Source organism: Tamandua tetradactyla, chromosome 7, assembly GCF_023851605.1.
Source record: "Tamandua tetradactyla isolate mTamTet1 chromosome 7, mTamTet1.pri, whole genome shotgun sequence".
Taxonomy (NCBI): Eukaryota; Metazoa; Chordata; class Mammalia; order Pilosa; family Myrmecophagidae; genus Tamandua; species Tamandua tetradactyla.
In genome coordinates this window covers 155236652-155251992 of record NC_135333.1, presented here as the reverse complement: position 1 = coordinate 155251992, position 15341 = coordinate 155236652, and the positions used below count along the sequence as shown (strand labels likewise).

The following is a 15341-nucleotide window of genomic DNA, read 5'->3' as shown; positions in this document are numbered from 1 at the left end:
TAACAAGCCACAAGAAAATTGCAACATATTCTGAATGCAGAAACCACACCTTCCATATCTTCTGGTAAAAATTCAATATAAGTTAAAAGTTGACAATATGAAAATATAGTGTACAAAACATTTGTACATTGAAAAATTCAAAGAGAAAATGTTTCTGATATTGTTTTAGTTTGAAGAGAATGACCAAAAAAAAAAAAAAAAAAAACAGAGGTTACAGTATCTTCAGAATTGAATGACAAAGAGCTTCAAATAAAAGATCCCTGGGATCCAGTCACTGTGAAATAGCTTCAAACAAGCCTTAAAAGTATTATAAAAATCTTATAAGAACTTTGATTTTTATTGATAGGTGTAAAAAGAAGATCTTAAAATTTCAAGGCATCACTTTTTTGTTGAATTAGCTAGGTTGTATAAATTTCCTCTATGTGCAGACTATCAAAATATGTTATATCCCAAAGAAGTGTGTTATTAGTAAAGGAATAAAAATATTTTAACGTGTAATAAATGAGTCTTCAAACCCTCATATAAATAATAATGTAATTTATTTAAAATGGTAAATTTTTTAAAAGGCTGGACTATTCTATCAATAGTTTTAGGTGAGAGGAAAATTACTTATCATTGAATATGTTATATTTGCATTTGAGTTTTCTTAGCATAGACATGCACGACTTCTTCCATTAAAAGTAAATTAAGTGATAAAATGACAGATAATTTTTAGACAATTTCTATTCCCTTGTAAACAATGAAATTAGCTCCTGCTTCAGTTTGCTAAAGCTGCCATAATGTAATATACCAGAAATTGGCTGGTTTTTATGAAGGGGAATTATTAGTTTACAAATTTACATTTCTAAGGCCATGAAAATGTCCAAATTAAGGCATCAAGAGGAAGATACCATCTCTGAAGGCAGGCTGCTGGCATCTGGGGCTCCTCTGTCACATAGGAAGGCATGTGGCCAGCATCTGCTGGTCCTTTGCTCCTGGATTCCGTTGCTCTCAGCTTCTGTTTCCAGTGGTTTTCTCTCTGAGTGTGTATGGGTCCTCTCAGCATCTCCAGGATGTTTCTCTCTAAATTTTCTTTCCATGTTTCTGCTTTTTATCCTCTTATAAAGGGCTCCAGTAAAGGATTAAAATCCACCTTGGATTGGGTGGGTGACATCCCAATTGAAACAACCTAACCAAACGGTCCCATCCACAAAAGTCCACACCTACAGGGATGGATTAAAAGAATATGGCCTTTTCAGGGGAACATAATAGTTGCACCCCAACACAGTCCCCTACACATACATTCCACACAAATAGTATATGAAATGTTTTACAGCTATTTGGAAGAAATAATACACAGTACCAAATTACAAACAACACATTGTAGAAATATATGTCTATATATGTATGCATCATAAATCACACATATTTTTAAAGGTCGACACTTGCATATGCTTTTACATGCACAGGAAAACTATTGAAGAATGCACAATTTTTACCCCTGGAGAAATTAATCATTAAAAAGGCAGTGAAGGAGGACTAAGTTCTTCATATATCACATACAACTGTAGTAGAAATAGTGGGGAATACAAAAAAACCGAGTTGATAATCTCTACTTTCTGGCCAGTCACACACTGTGGCAAACCTAAATGAAACAATGCACAAAATGAAGACAATATATGACTGTGCCAGAATCTGTTTCCTTGGCACTCAATCACAAATGCCTTAATGGTTCCAACTTAATGTAAACTTCCAGACAGTCACATCAAAACTTTTCTCATAGCATGTGGTGAAATAATTTTAGACAGCTCTGTAACTGATAGCAAGGAAGGAATAAAATAACAAATAAGTCTAAAAATACCACACCATGATGCTCGTGTCCTGTATTAAAAGTTTAAAAATGAAAAAAAAAGAAGTAAAGGGGAAATGGAAAATGATAAACTGTTAAATTATTTTAACTTTTTCAAAAGAAAGTTTTCATCTCCTGGTAGATATTATAAATTATACTTTATATACTGCATATCAGATGACTTGAATACAGGTAATGCTTCTCTTAAGAAAAGATTTCCAAAACATCAGAATTTGAAAAGTATAGAAAAAGAGTCTATTAACTGATACTAAATATAATACAGGTAAGTGTTTCTTTTATTAGTGTAAAAGTGTCAAATGGCAGGTTGCTGACCTCTATTTCGCTAAAATGCTAATCAGATTTAGCTAGGAAATGAAATATTAGCTGGCTGAAAAGCAAAAAAAAAGGTGTTTTCAGGGGGAGACACAGTTATGGCATATAGTACACACAGTTCAAGGTAGAGAATATTTCTTACTTACTAAGTGCCTAGGGGTTTTCATTGTTGTATAAAAATTTTCATGCAGTTATTCAGGATAATGAAAATAGTAGATTAATTTTAAAAGAATTAAAATGTACTTAAACAAGTCTGTCTACTTTATTTCCTTCCTTTCCTTCTTGAATACCAAATATCTGTGTGATTAATGCTGAAATATTTGAAATTTCTGGGTCCAAGCAAATAAATCATCAAGGAAATACATGCAATAACTCCCATTATACTTTGCAGCATTAGTGTCTATGAGGACCTAACATATTTGCAGATGTAATATTTTTATGTCATAACTATATGAAGCTAAAATTAAAATTATCTGTAGTATGGTATAAAAAGAGCAAAACTACAAGGGAAGTGGTTAACATTAATAATGAATATTTTATGCTAGTTTAATAGATTATAGCTCTGATGCCAAATACATTGGTATTCTACAATAAGGAAAATGGTAAAGAGAAGTACAATGTGATGCTTTCCTGGTTAAAGAGTGAGTGATTTCAGCCACATTCTTTTCTATAAAACTTCTGTTTATCGTACTTCTCTTTACCTTTTTCCTTATATGTGGAACAATTTAGCCTAATAAAGTCTAAGACCTCAGTATTTTACGGGAACATGTCAGTTGAATGCCATTTAGTGTACTGGAACGCGGAAGCAAACTTAAATTTTGTTTTATGCAGTCTAGCCATGGGGGTTTTAGCTTCAGTGTTAGCAGATATGTTGGAAATAAACTAAGAATAGTTCAAGATACCATCAAGTCAAATAGAGTCTGTGTCGGCAGGAATATCAGCATTTCAGAATAGTGGAGGCTGAGAACCAACCGTTAATATAGTAGTTGTGATTTAGAGAGATCCACACTATTGAGGAATCAGAGTACTAGGATTGCAGCATATTCAAACTCTTAAGTTATTATAAGAAATAAAGAGAACAAAGAACAGAATATCGTCCCAATAGCAGTGAAAGTGCATCAGAAAGCCATACATTTAAACTAAGCTAAATATTAAAGAAAATCACAAAGGACTAAAAAAGCAACATAAAGCAAAACAAGACAAATTCATGAATAAATTGATCAGAGAAAAGAACGTTTTGAAAAGAAAAAAAATAGAATGAAAAGAAACGAGAAAGTTTCACAAATGAACATGAAACTGGATGAAACACAAAGTGAATAAACACAGCTGTCAATGTATTAAGAACGTTAATGCACACAAAGGAAAAATTACATGTTGGAACATGTAAAGAAATATTTTTAATAGATACATAGATGTATAGATAGAAAGCAATCAAGCATTTCTACAGAAAGTAATAGTTATAGGAGGCCGATAAAGAATAAAAACTAGAAGAAAGTCAAGACAATGGGGCAGAGCAAATAAAAAAGAAATATATATTTAAAAATCTGAAATAAGAAACTATATATTAAAAGGTCCTGCCATGTACTTGGACAAATCAACTCATGATATCCAGAACTGAGACCTATTTTATTAAATGCACTGAGCTTTAAAGAAAAAAAATCTGCATCCAAGCAACATGATTAAGCTACTTACAAAGAGACCAGTCAGAGATTGCTATGAGACCTTCTTACAGCAATACTTTTTTCCGCCAGAGACAATGGATTAATATTCTTAAGAAGCTGAAGAAAAGAAAATATGAGCCAAGAATTTTATAACAGCCAAATGGAACTCAAGTGTAAAGGTTACATGCAAACTGTGTATATAAAATTTTCTGTAACAATAGAAAATCTCCAGAATATTGTTCCCAGGAGTTCTTCCTGAATAGTTTTAAGAGGACATAACTTTAGACAACCAAATGATGGGAGACATATACACATAAGGACTGCTTGTCTATACATTTAAGACTAAATAATGATCAGTATAAAATGAATGATTGTATGCACTGACATTGTGAAAGCAATACTATTTTCAAAAATGTCAGGAAGAAAGGAATACAAAAAAGCAGAATATGCATAGTTGTTGAATTATAGGAATTGACTGGGAACAGAGGACATTCCAAATCAGATGATGTGTAAAGGGAGAAAAATGTTTAAAAAAAGTTACTAGCTAATTTCAATATTGCTCATAGGAGGGAAACAGTAGAAAATAGCATGCCCAACAAAGGAGAAATTAAACATATTCATAAAAGCATTAGCATATAGGTTAACTCAAGAACAAAATACAGGCATTCTTAAAGTATTTCCTTATATAGAAAATTCTAAAATAGCTGCCAATAAGAGAAAAGAGGTTTAAAATATTGGAAAAGCAGCTAAGACCTTGAAACCAGGTAACTATTGTACATGATTATAAAAAAATTCAAGCATACATTCAAAATCCAAAGTAAGATGATACAAATTAAGTATGTATTCAGAACCACACAAGAGGAACTATTTAAAGTGATTTTAGACATACTAATGTGACTGTATGAATTGCTTGGAGTATACATCAAGGACAGGAAGAATTGAAAAAGATCTTAAAATGTTTTTAGTAAGTTTATTGCTGATTACAATATTTTAGCGTTTCTGATATATGATTGCATATTTGTTATGGGGTAAGGCAGATAATGATGATGATGTGGTTAAGATTGATAATTTTGGGAAAGAAAAAGAGAGACACAGATATAAAATGGAACAGGATAAGCAACAACACAGTGGCCATAATTTGGATGAGAAATATTAAAATAAATTTAATATGTATTTTATCCTGAAAATTTTACATATTTCCTAGTTCTGTCAATTGAATTTTAATACATTTGGAACATTTCATTGATAAAGATAGCATATGCATGAATTGAAATAGTCCAAATATCTTTAAGTATATATGTTCAAAAATTTTATTCAAAAATGAACAATATTACAAAAAGCACTGCATTGATCACTATATTCTAGTTTCCTAAACTACTCCTCCAAATACCATGAAATGGGCTGGCTTAAATAGCATAAATTTATTAACTTGCAGTTTTGAGGCAGGGAAAATCATAACATGGCACAATCTTCCCGAAGACAGGCTGCTGTGATCCTTGGCTCTTCTGCCATGTGGCAAGGCACATGGTTGAATATTCTGGTTTGTTCTTTGAGGTTCCATTGATTTCAGTTTCTTGCTTCGGTGGTTTCTCCCTCTCCTTCTGTATTCATTCCCTTTATAAAGGACTCAAGATTACAACCCATCCTGAATTAGGATAAAAACCTTAACTGAAGAAACCTCAACAGTAGTCCTATATACTGTGGGTTCACACCCACCAGAATAGATTAATTTAAAGAACATGTTTTTCTGGGGTCCCTAACAGTTTCAAACCACCACAATCACCATGGGAGGATATTAGGCAACTGTTATTTGAAAAATGATAAATAATGGAAGAGAATCAAGTATTTACCTTTGCTTTGCCTACATACTTTGTACTTCAGGGCAACGAAACAGTTCAACTGGCAGTGTTTCTTTTTGTAGTACTCTACTTTTCAAATGAAAAAGAATAATATTAGAATTTTTGCAGACTTTGAAGGAATAATGGAACTAGTGACTTATCATCAATGGCTGGTAACATCCAGAAAGGGAGACAATCAAACCTTATGTAACTACTAAGGGAAGTACACACCAAACCCATAGTCTTGCAAACCAAGTCAACCTAAATGTAACGAAGCCTGTAGATCTTACTACTAACATACAGGACATGCAGAGATTAAAGAATTAAGCTAAATTATATCCAGCTGATGCTGCTAGCTAATTCCATAGTGTGGAAAATTCAAGAGCGAAATACAGTTTTTCAATAACAATGCAAGCAAAAAAAAAAAACGATTTTGAAAGTGGAACCTATACATTAAAAGAAACCTAAGAGACATAATAAATCACCAGAACAAGTGGCCCTGGTTCAAATAAACAAATTATCTTACACAAGAGACATAATAAATCATCAAAACAAGTGGCCCTGGTTCAAGTAAACAAATTGTCTTACACACATTTACTTCTATGAAAGATGTTTGTATGAAATAAAGGAAGGCCAGCTGGACATTAGATAATATTGAGGAATATTATTCACTTCTTAGTTGTGAAAAAATTCGTGGTTTATGTTTAAGACAAAAATAGTCCCCTTATATTAGAGGTCTACATTTTAAAAAATTGTACAGATGAAATGATATGATGCCTAAGATTTGCTTCAAAAGAATCCAGATATGGAGAGGGTGGATGAAAGTATAGAAAAAACACAGATTGGCCATGTGTTCTTAGTTGACTGCTTCTCCCCCCAAAGATATGCTGAAGTCTAATCCCCAGGATCTCAGAATGTGATCTTATTTGGAATTAGAGCCATTAAAGATAGAATTAGATAAATTAAAATGTGGTCATACTGGAGTAGGGGAGACCCTTAATCCAATATAATTTTGTCTATAAAAGAAAGGAAGAAAAGATAAAAGCAGATAGAGAGAGAGAGACGGGGGAAAAAAAACACAGCAACACAAGTCAATGTCTGATACTGAGAAGGTAGAAAACAATGGAAGAAGATAGATATTTATAAAAACAATATTCACAGAAAACTTTATGTTTGTAAAAGTTACCATAACAGAAGGCTCTGTGACAACACTATTTTTTAATAATTAAAATAATGAAAATATTTTTAACAATTAAAATCATGAAAATGTTTCATTAAATGAGTACCTTAATTCAAAGAGAATATGCATTTCATATTTTTCTCTTTTTAAAAAATAGTGATTTAAAACATTTAGTAGTGTGCAATACACATATATGTATGTATGCATATGTATATAAATTTTGAGGTATATACAGATTCATCTTTATCAATATTAACATATCATATATTTAGCATACACAAAGATACAACACAATCATTGTAAGCTTATTTACTTCCACTTAAGAATAATTCATTTTGCATCAAAAAAAATGACCTATTTTCTCTTTCCCATGCCCTTCATCAAACATTTTTATGTAGCCTCTTTAAGGACAGTACTATCCTCTCCACCCTGGAATTTTAAATTTTATAAGATATGTTGATAAATATGAAACTTCAATGTCTATGAATAAGCCAGGTGAGTGAATGATAATTATAAAAGTATGTAATAAATGTAAAACTGAAAGAGCACAAACATAAAAGCAGCTGCCTTTGGCTAAGGGAATCAAGAAACCTTCATTTAAGGAAATAGGATTGTAAAGCATGAGTATATGTTTCCCAAGTAGAGACAAAGGATTGAAAAGGGCATGTCATGCAGAGAGAAACAGAAACTTTTATTTAAATTCATGGAAAGGTATGGGAACTTTGGAGAGGCCTATAGCTGGGATATTAGTTCATGGAAAGTAATTACCAGTGATGAAACGTGAAAGGAATACTGAGCTCAAATTTTGAAAGGCTTTAAATGCCAGTTTGGACTTCTTTTTGTATGTAAACAACAAAGTAGAATCAGAGACATTTAAAAAATAATTGGATGAACGGATGAGACATAGATCAAACAAATTTGTAAATGCAAATTGAAAACCATTCTGCAATAACATTTTATAATTGAAAGAATCAGAGATTTGAAAGTTTACTCTCATGCTCTATTGGTGACGATATTGAGAAACAGTTACTTTCAATAAATGCTGATGGGGTTTTAAACTGGAACATTCTGTAGGGTGGACAATTTGTCATCATCTATCCAAATTGCACATACAAATATTCTATGATCCAGAAATTAGGCTTTTTAAAAATGCATCTCTTAAATATATTTACTGAGGTCAAATATGAAAAATTATTTGGTACTACATTAATATAACAAAAGATTTTACCCCATCTAAGTGCTCATTGATAAGGTTCTGTGTAAACAAAATATGATTCTTCCACTGAATAGAATTATGCACAATTAAAACTGCATGAGGGACTTCCAGGAAGATGGCTGAATAGGGTCGCTTGAGCTTAGCCCTGCTCCTTGGAAAAGTTAGGGAAGGGACAGGAGGATGACTGAGGTGGCGATTTGGGAGAGTGGCTGACCTGGGAGAGCCTTCTGCATCACATGCAGCAGCCCTGGTTGCAGAGGCCAAAGAACTGAGAGGCAGAAAGTTGGAGTCTTGCGTGGAGGCGCAGAGCCTCAGAGCCCCCAGGAGTACACAGAGAGGTGCCTGGGACTAGGAATGTCGCAAAGCCTCACTCCACCCTGCCTGAGCTCTGGGCATATGTTTACGACACTCCCAGGCCCACGCATGTGCAGGGCCCCCACTCACATCATTTAGCTCTGGGAACTGCACTTTACAGCAGTCCTAGAACCGCACATGTGCACAGCTCTCAGCCACACTTCCCAACTCTGAGAAAGTGCTGACTTGCTCAGCCAGGTCACATGACACTGGCCTGCTGCCACAGATCTATGCATGCGAACAAAGGGCCCCATGACTAAGACCAGTGCATACCACGGTTATGCCCCCCAGACCCATGCACCTGCCCAGCTACATCCTCCCTGGCTGCTGGACACCCACGTTCACAAGCATCATCATAACATCCCCTAACTGTGCCTATGCCTGCCCTGAAACAAATCACCTCATTAAGTGCCCAACCCATGCCCGGCTCCCTGCTTTATAACCATCCCACAAACACAAGTCTGTAGACTACTGAAAAAAATCAACTCCCAAAGTAAGGCAATCAAGATATTTACATGCCACGAAGACAGAAGATTACTAAGCATATCACAATGCAGACAGATATAGCCCTACCTAATGACCAAATTAAAACAACAGAGAAGACCCAGATCCCGGAACAACTAATCAAAGTTGTTCAAACAACTAATCAAAGTTGTTCAAACAACTCTACTTAATAAAATAAGTGGGATAGCAAATGACATAAAGGAGATCAAGAAGACAGTAGAAGAACATAAAGAGGAATTTGAAAGAATAAAAGGAAAAATAGTAGATGTCACAGAGATTGAAGACTCTGTTGACTAATTAAAAAACATATTGCATGCACACAACACCAGATTTGAAGAGACAGAAGAGAGAATAAGTGATATAGAGGACAGGATAATTGACTTCAAAGACTCAAAATAACAAATGGCAAAAAAGATGGAAAAAAATGAGTGGGAACTTAGGGCAATGATAGACAAAACAAAGCACATAAATATAAGAATCATTGGTATCCCAGAAGGATAAGAGAAGAGTAAAGGGTTAGGAAGAGTAGTTGAGGATATAATAGGGGAAAGCTTTCCAACTCTCATAAAGGACATGAATATACAAGTCAAAGAAGCCCAAAGAATTCCAAACAGAATAAATTCAAATAGGCCTTCCCCAAGGCACATACTGATCAATCCATTAAATGCTGAAGAGAAGCAGTAAATCCTGAAAGTAACAAGAGAAAAACAATCTACTACATACAAGGGAAATCAAATAAACTGAGTTCAGACTAGTCAACTACCACCCTGGAGGGGAGGAGGCAGTGGTATAAAATATTCAAGATACTGAAAGAGATAAAGAAAAAGACTTCTAGCCAAGAATTCTGTACCAAACCAAATTATCCTTCAAAATGGAGGGAGAGATTAAAGTTTCCACAGACAAAGAACTCCTGAAATAATTTGTCAACAAGAGACTGGCCCTAAAAGAAATACTAAAAGGAGTTCTGCTAGCTGAAAAAAAGGGCAGGAGAGGTAGGTCTGGAGGAGGGCACAGAATTGAAGAGTACCACTAAGGGTAATTTAAAGAATAAAAGAGAAAGAGGGAAAAGAATATATAACTCTAATAAGTAGAATAGAAAAGATAAGATGGTGGAATCAAGAAATGCATTTTCAATAATAACTTTGAATGTTAATAGACTAAATTTACCAATTAAAAGGTACAGATTGGCAGAATTGATTAAGAAACATAATCCAGCCATATGTTGCTTACAAGAGACTCATCTTAGACACAGAATAGAAATAGATTGAAAGTGAAAGGATGGGAAAAGATTTTCCATGCAATTATAACCAAAAGAAAGCAGGAGTAGCAATACTGTATCAGGCAAAATGGACTTTAAATGTAAAAATATTAGGAGACATGAAGGACTAATTAGGGTCAATTCATTAAGAAGATATAACAATCATAAATGTTTGCTAATGCTCACAGTCAAGGAGCTCCAAACTACATGAGACAGACATTATCAAAACTTAAGGGAGTGATAGATGCTTCACCAATAATAGTAGGAAATGTCAATACACCACTCTCCTCTATAGATGGAACAACCAGACAGAAGATCAAAAAGGAAATACAGAAGTTAAATAACTTGATAAATGAATTAGACCTAACAGACATATATAGATCATTGCACCCCAAAGCACAAGGTTATACATTCTTCTCTAGTGCTCATGGAACATTCTCCAGGATAGATCATATACTGGGACACAAAACAGGTCTTTATAAATTTAAAAATATTGAAACTATTCAAAGCACTTTCTCTGATCACAATGGGATGAAGCAGATTCTTGATAACCACCAAAGAACGAGAACATTCACAAACATATAGAGATTAAATAACACACACTTAAACAACCAGTGGGTCAAAGAAGAAATTTCTAGAGAAAGCAGTAGCTATCTGGAGATTAATGAAAATAAGAATACAACTTATCAGAACTTATGGAATGTGGCAAGGTTGTGCTGAGAGGAAAATTTACTGTCCTAAATGCCTGTATTGAAAAATGAGAAAGAGCAAAAATCAAGGAGTTATCAGCACACTTGTAGGAACTAGAGAAAGCACAACAAACTAACCCCAAAGCAAATAGGAGAAGAGAAATAATATGGATTAAAGCAGAGATAATGAATAGGAGAACAGAAGAACAATAAAAAGAATCAATAAAACCAAAAGTTGGTTCTTTGAGAAAATCAATAAAATTGATGGTGAGCCACTGGCAAGACTGACAAAAAAATTTTTAAAAAAGGAGAGGATGCAAATAAACAAAATCAGAAGTGAGAAGGAGTGCATTACCACAGATCCTGAAGAAATCATATGAGGATACTATGAACAATTATATAACAATAAACTAGACAACTTAGATGAAATGGAAAAATTCCTGGAGACACACAAACAAGCTACACTGACTCAGGAAGAAATAGAAGATCTCAACAAACCAATCTCAAGTAAAGAGATTCAATCAGTTATCAAAAATCTTCCTATAGAGAAAAGCCCAGGGTCAGATGGCTTCACAGAGCAATTTTACCAAACATTCCATAAAGAACTAACACCAATCCCGCTCAAACTTTTCCAAAAGATTGAGGAAAAAGGAACTCTACCAAACTCATTTTATGAAGCAAATATCATTTTAATACCCAAACTAGGTAAAGATGCTATAAGAAAAGAAAACTGCAGGTCAATCCCCCTAATGAACATAAATGCAAAAATTATCAATAAAATATTAGCAAATCAAATCCAATAGCACATTAAAAGAATTATACACCATGACCAAGTGGGGCTTATACCAGTAATACAAGGATGGTTCAACACAAGGAAATCAGTTAATGCAATATAGCACACTAAAAAACTGAAAGGGAAAAATCACATGATAATCTTGATTGATGCTAAAAAAGCATTAGCAAAGTTAAGCATCCTTTTCTGATAAAAACACCCCAAAAGATAGGAATCAAAGGTAATTGCCTCAATATGATAAAAAGATATATGAAAAACCAATAGCCAGCATCATACTCAATAGAGAGAGACTGAAAGCTTACCCCTAAGATCAGGTACAAGACAAGGATGCCCACTGTCACCACTATTATTTAACATTGTGCTAGAAGTTCTAGCTAGAGCAATCATGTAGGACAAAGAAATAAAAGGCATCCAAATTGGAAAGGAAGAAGTAAAACTCTCATTATTTGCAGATGATATGAAACTATTCTTGGAAGGTCCTGAGAAATCTACAGCAAAATTGCTTGAACTAATAAACAAATTTGGCAAGGTGGTGGGATATACAATTGATGTGCAAGAATCAGGAAAAAATTCCTTTCAAAATAGAAATTAAAAGAATCAAGTACTTAGGAATGAACTTAACTAGGGACGTAAATGACTTGTACACAGAAACTATATAACATTGCTAAAAGAAATCAAAGGAGATCTAAATAGTGGAAAAACATTCCCTGCTCATGGATAGGAAGGTTAAATATAGATAAGATGTCAATTCTCCCTAAACCGATCTACAGATTCAACATAGTACCAATCAAAATCCCAACAACCTAATTTGAAGATTTGGAAAAGCTAATTACCAAATTCATCTTGAAGAAAAGAGACCCCGAATATCTTAAAGCATTCTAAAAAGGAGGAATGAAATGGGAGGATTAACACTCTCTGGCTTTAAAACCTATTGTAAGTCCACAGTGGTCAAAACAGCATTGTATTGGCACAAGATGGAATCATTAATCAATGGAATTGAATTGAGAATGCAGAAATAGACCACCAAATCTATGGTCAACTGATATTTGACAAGGCCCCCAAATCCTCTGAATTTGGAAAAAATAGTCTTCAATAATTGGGCTTGAAAGAGCTGGATATCAATAGCCAAAAGAATGAAAGAAGACCCTTATCTTACACCCTACACAAAAAAATGAACTCAAAGTGGATCAAATACCTAAATATAAGAGCTAGCACCTTAAAGCTTCTAGAAGAAAATGTAGGTAAACATCTTCAAGACCTAGTAATAAGAGGTAGCTTCCTAAAGTTTACACCCAAAGTACAAGCAACAAAAGAAAAAATAGATAAATGAAAACTCCTCAAAATAAAATGTTTCTGCACTTCAAAAGACTTTGTCAAAAAAGGTGAACAGGCAGCCAACTCAATGGGAGAAAATATTTGGAAATCACATATTGGACAAAGGTTTGATTTCCTGTATATACAACTCAACAACAAAAGAACAAACAACCCAATTATAAAATGGGCTAAAGTTATGAATAAACATTTTTATGAAGAAAAAATAACAGATGGCTGAAAAGCACTTGAAGAGATGCTCATTTTCATGGGCTATAAGGGAAATGCAGATTAAGACTACAATGAGATACCACCTCACATTTATAAGAATGGCTGCTGTTAAACAAACAGGAAACAAAATGTTGGAGAGGATGTGGAGAAACTGGGACACTTATGTTTTTTTGGTGGGAATGTATACTGGTGCAGCCACTATGGGAGACTGTTTGGCGGTTCCTTAAGAAATGAAATATTGAGTTGCCCTATGATCCAGAAATAGTACTACTTGGAATATACCCAGAAGAGCTGAAAGCAATGACACAAACAGACAGTTGCACATCGATGTTCATAGCAGAATTATTCACAATTGCCAAAACATGGAAACAAACCAAATGTCCATCAACAAACGAGTGGATCAACAAAAGGTGGCATATACATATGATGGACTATTATGCAGCAGTAGGACAAAGTGATCTGAAGCAAATGACAAGATGGATGAGCTTTGAGGGCATAATGCTGAATGAAGTTAGCCAGACACAAAAGGATAGATACTGTATGATTCCACTTTTATGATCAGCATAAAGATATAATTAGAAGCATATGATACAGAATATAGGGACTTAGAGACACATAGAAGCTAGCGATGGGTGAGCCAAACTGAAATGTAAGGGAATAGATAGGAGTGTACATGGTTCTCTAGTGGGTCTATAAGTAATATTACCATACTGAAGATGAACAAGATTGAAAGGGATTGAATAGACCTATGTGTCCCACTGATTAACACTAGAAATATGAATTAATTCTCACAAGAATTACTTCAAAGATGTGAGTCTTGCGTAAAGAGTGTTTAAGTCCAAGGCACAGGGGGAAAACTGCTGTTGCATGCTATGAGCTATGTTGAAAAGGAAACCATTAGCACTATCACAACAGCAAAGGTAAATAATGGGGGGAGGGACAAGAGTTAAGAGGTTTAGGTTTCCTAATTGGCAAGGGTATGTTTATTGGTTTTCTTTCTCTTGGGAGCAATGAAATTATTTAAAATTTGAAAATGTTGATGGACTGTAGACTTTGGGCCCTCTACATGATGTCTGATGAGTGCAGGGGGCTGAAGGATGCACTGATGGAGAAGTAGATTGGGAAATGATGATGTATATTTATGAACAAAGGTTGTGCTGCTACAAAAAGAACAAAGATGTGAGGCATGCAATATTGTGAATGAACGTGTGGGACATTTTGTGAGGCAAAATAAGCTTAGATCGTAAGCTTTTAGAGCAGACACATTAAGTCCAGAGTGGTGATTATTATTTCTGGATTTTGAGAGGCTGTTTTATATTTATAACCTGATATGTAGAGATAAGAATGAAGCTGAACAGCTTGGGTTAAAGTAATGCAGAACATAGGGGCAAGGAAGACACTGTCCATATTTTAAAACCACATATACTCTTTGAGGATTAATTGGTCTGGAATTGAAATTTTCTGTAGTGTATAATCTAATTCAACCTGTCTGTATAGCTCATTTGAACAATTGAAGCACAGGGAGCACAGAAAAAGAAAGAAGTCCTTTAATCCTATATAGATTATCATAATGCCTGGATGCATCCTAGAGTATATTAAGCAAATAATCAAAAAGTATTGGCAAAGTTCCTTGAGGGATGGGAGAAAAATATAGAACTATTAAACCTTACCATCAGGGAATTCCCTGATACTGTATCAAACTTTAGGGACACCCAAATCAATAGACCATGCTGTCTATCATGAGGCTTACTCTTGTGAAGCTTATGTAGGTAGTGGAGAAGCTTAGACTACCTACAGGCATGTCAAAGAGTTACTTCTGGAGGACCTCTTTTGTTGCTCAGATGTGGCCTCAGTCTCTCTAAGCCAAACTCTGCAAGTGAAATCATTGCCCTGCCCCCTACATGGGACATGACATCCGGGGTGGAAGTCTCCCTGGCAATGTGGGAGATGACTCCCAGGTATGAATCCAGACCTGGCACCATAGGATCAACTATTTAATCCTGACCTGTGTTGGAAATTCTGGGTACCTTCTCATTGGGGAATAGGCTAAGCCCTTGATTTTGATGCTTGCTTTTATGAAACTTATTTATGTAGGGGAGAAGCTAAGACTACCCATAATGAGGCCTAAGAGTTGCTTCCAGGAAA

At 34.5% G+C, this 15341-nt stretch overlaps 1 long non-coding RNA gene across 4 annotated transcripts in view; it reads left to right on the top strand.

Moving 5' to 3' along the window:
* The window catches only part of LOC143690263 (uncharacterized), a 231110-nt gene that overhangs the window by 165266 nt on the left and 50503 nt on the right, over nt 1-15341 (top strand). The window lies entirely within an intron of this gene.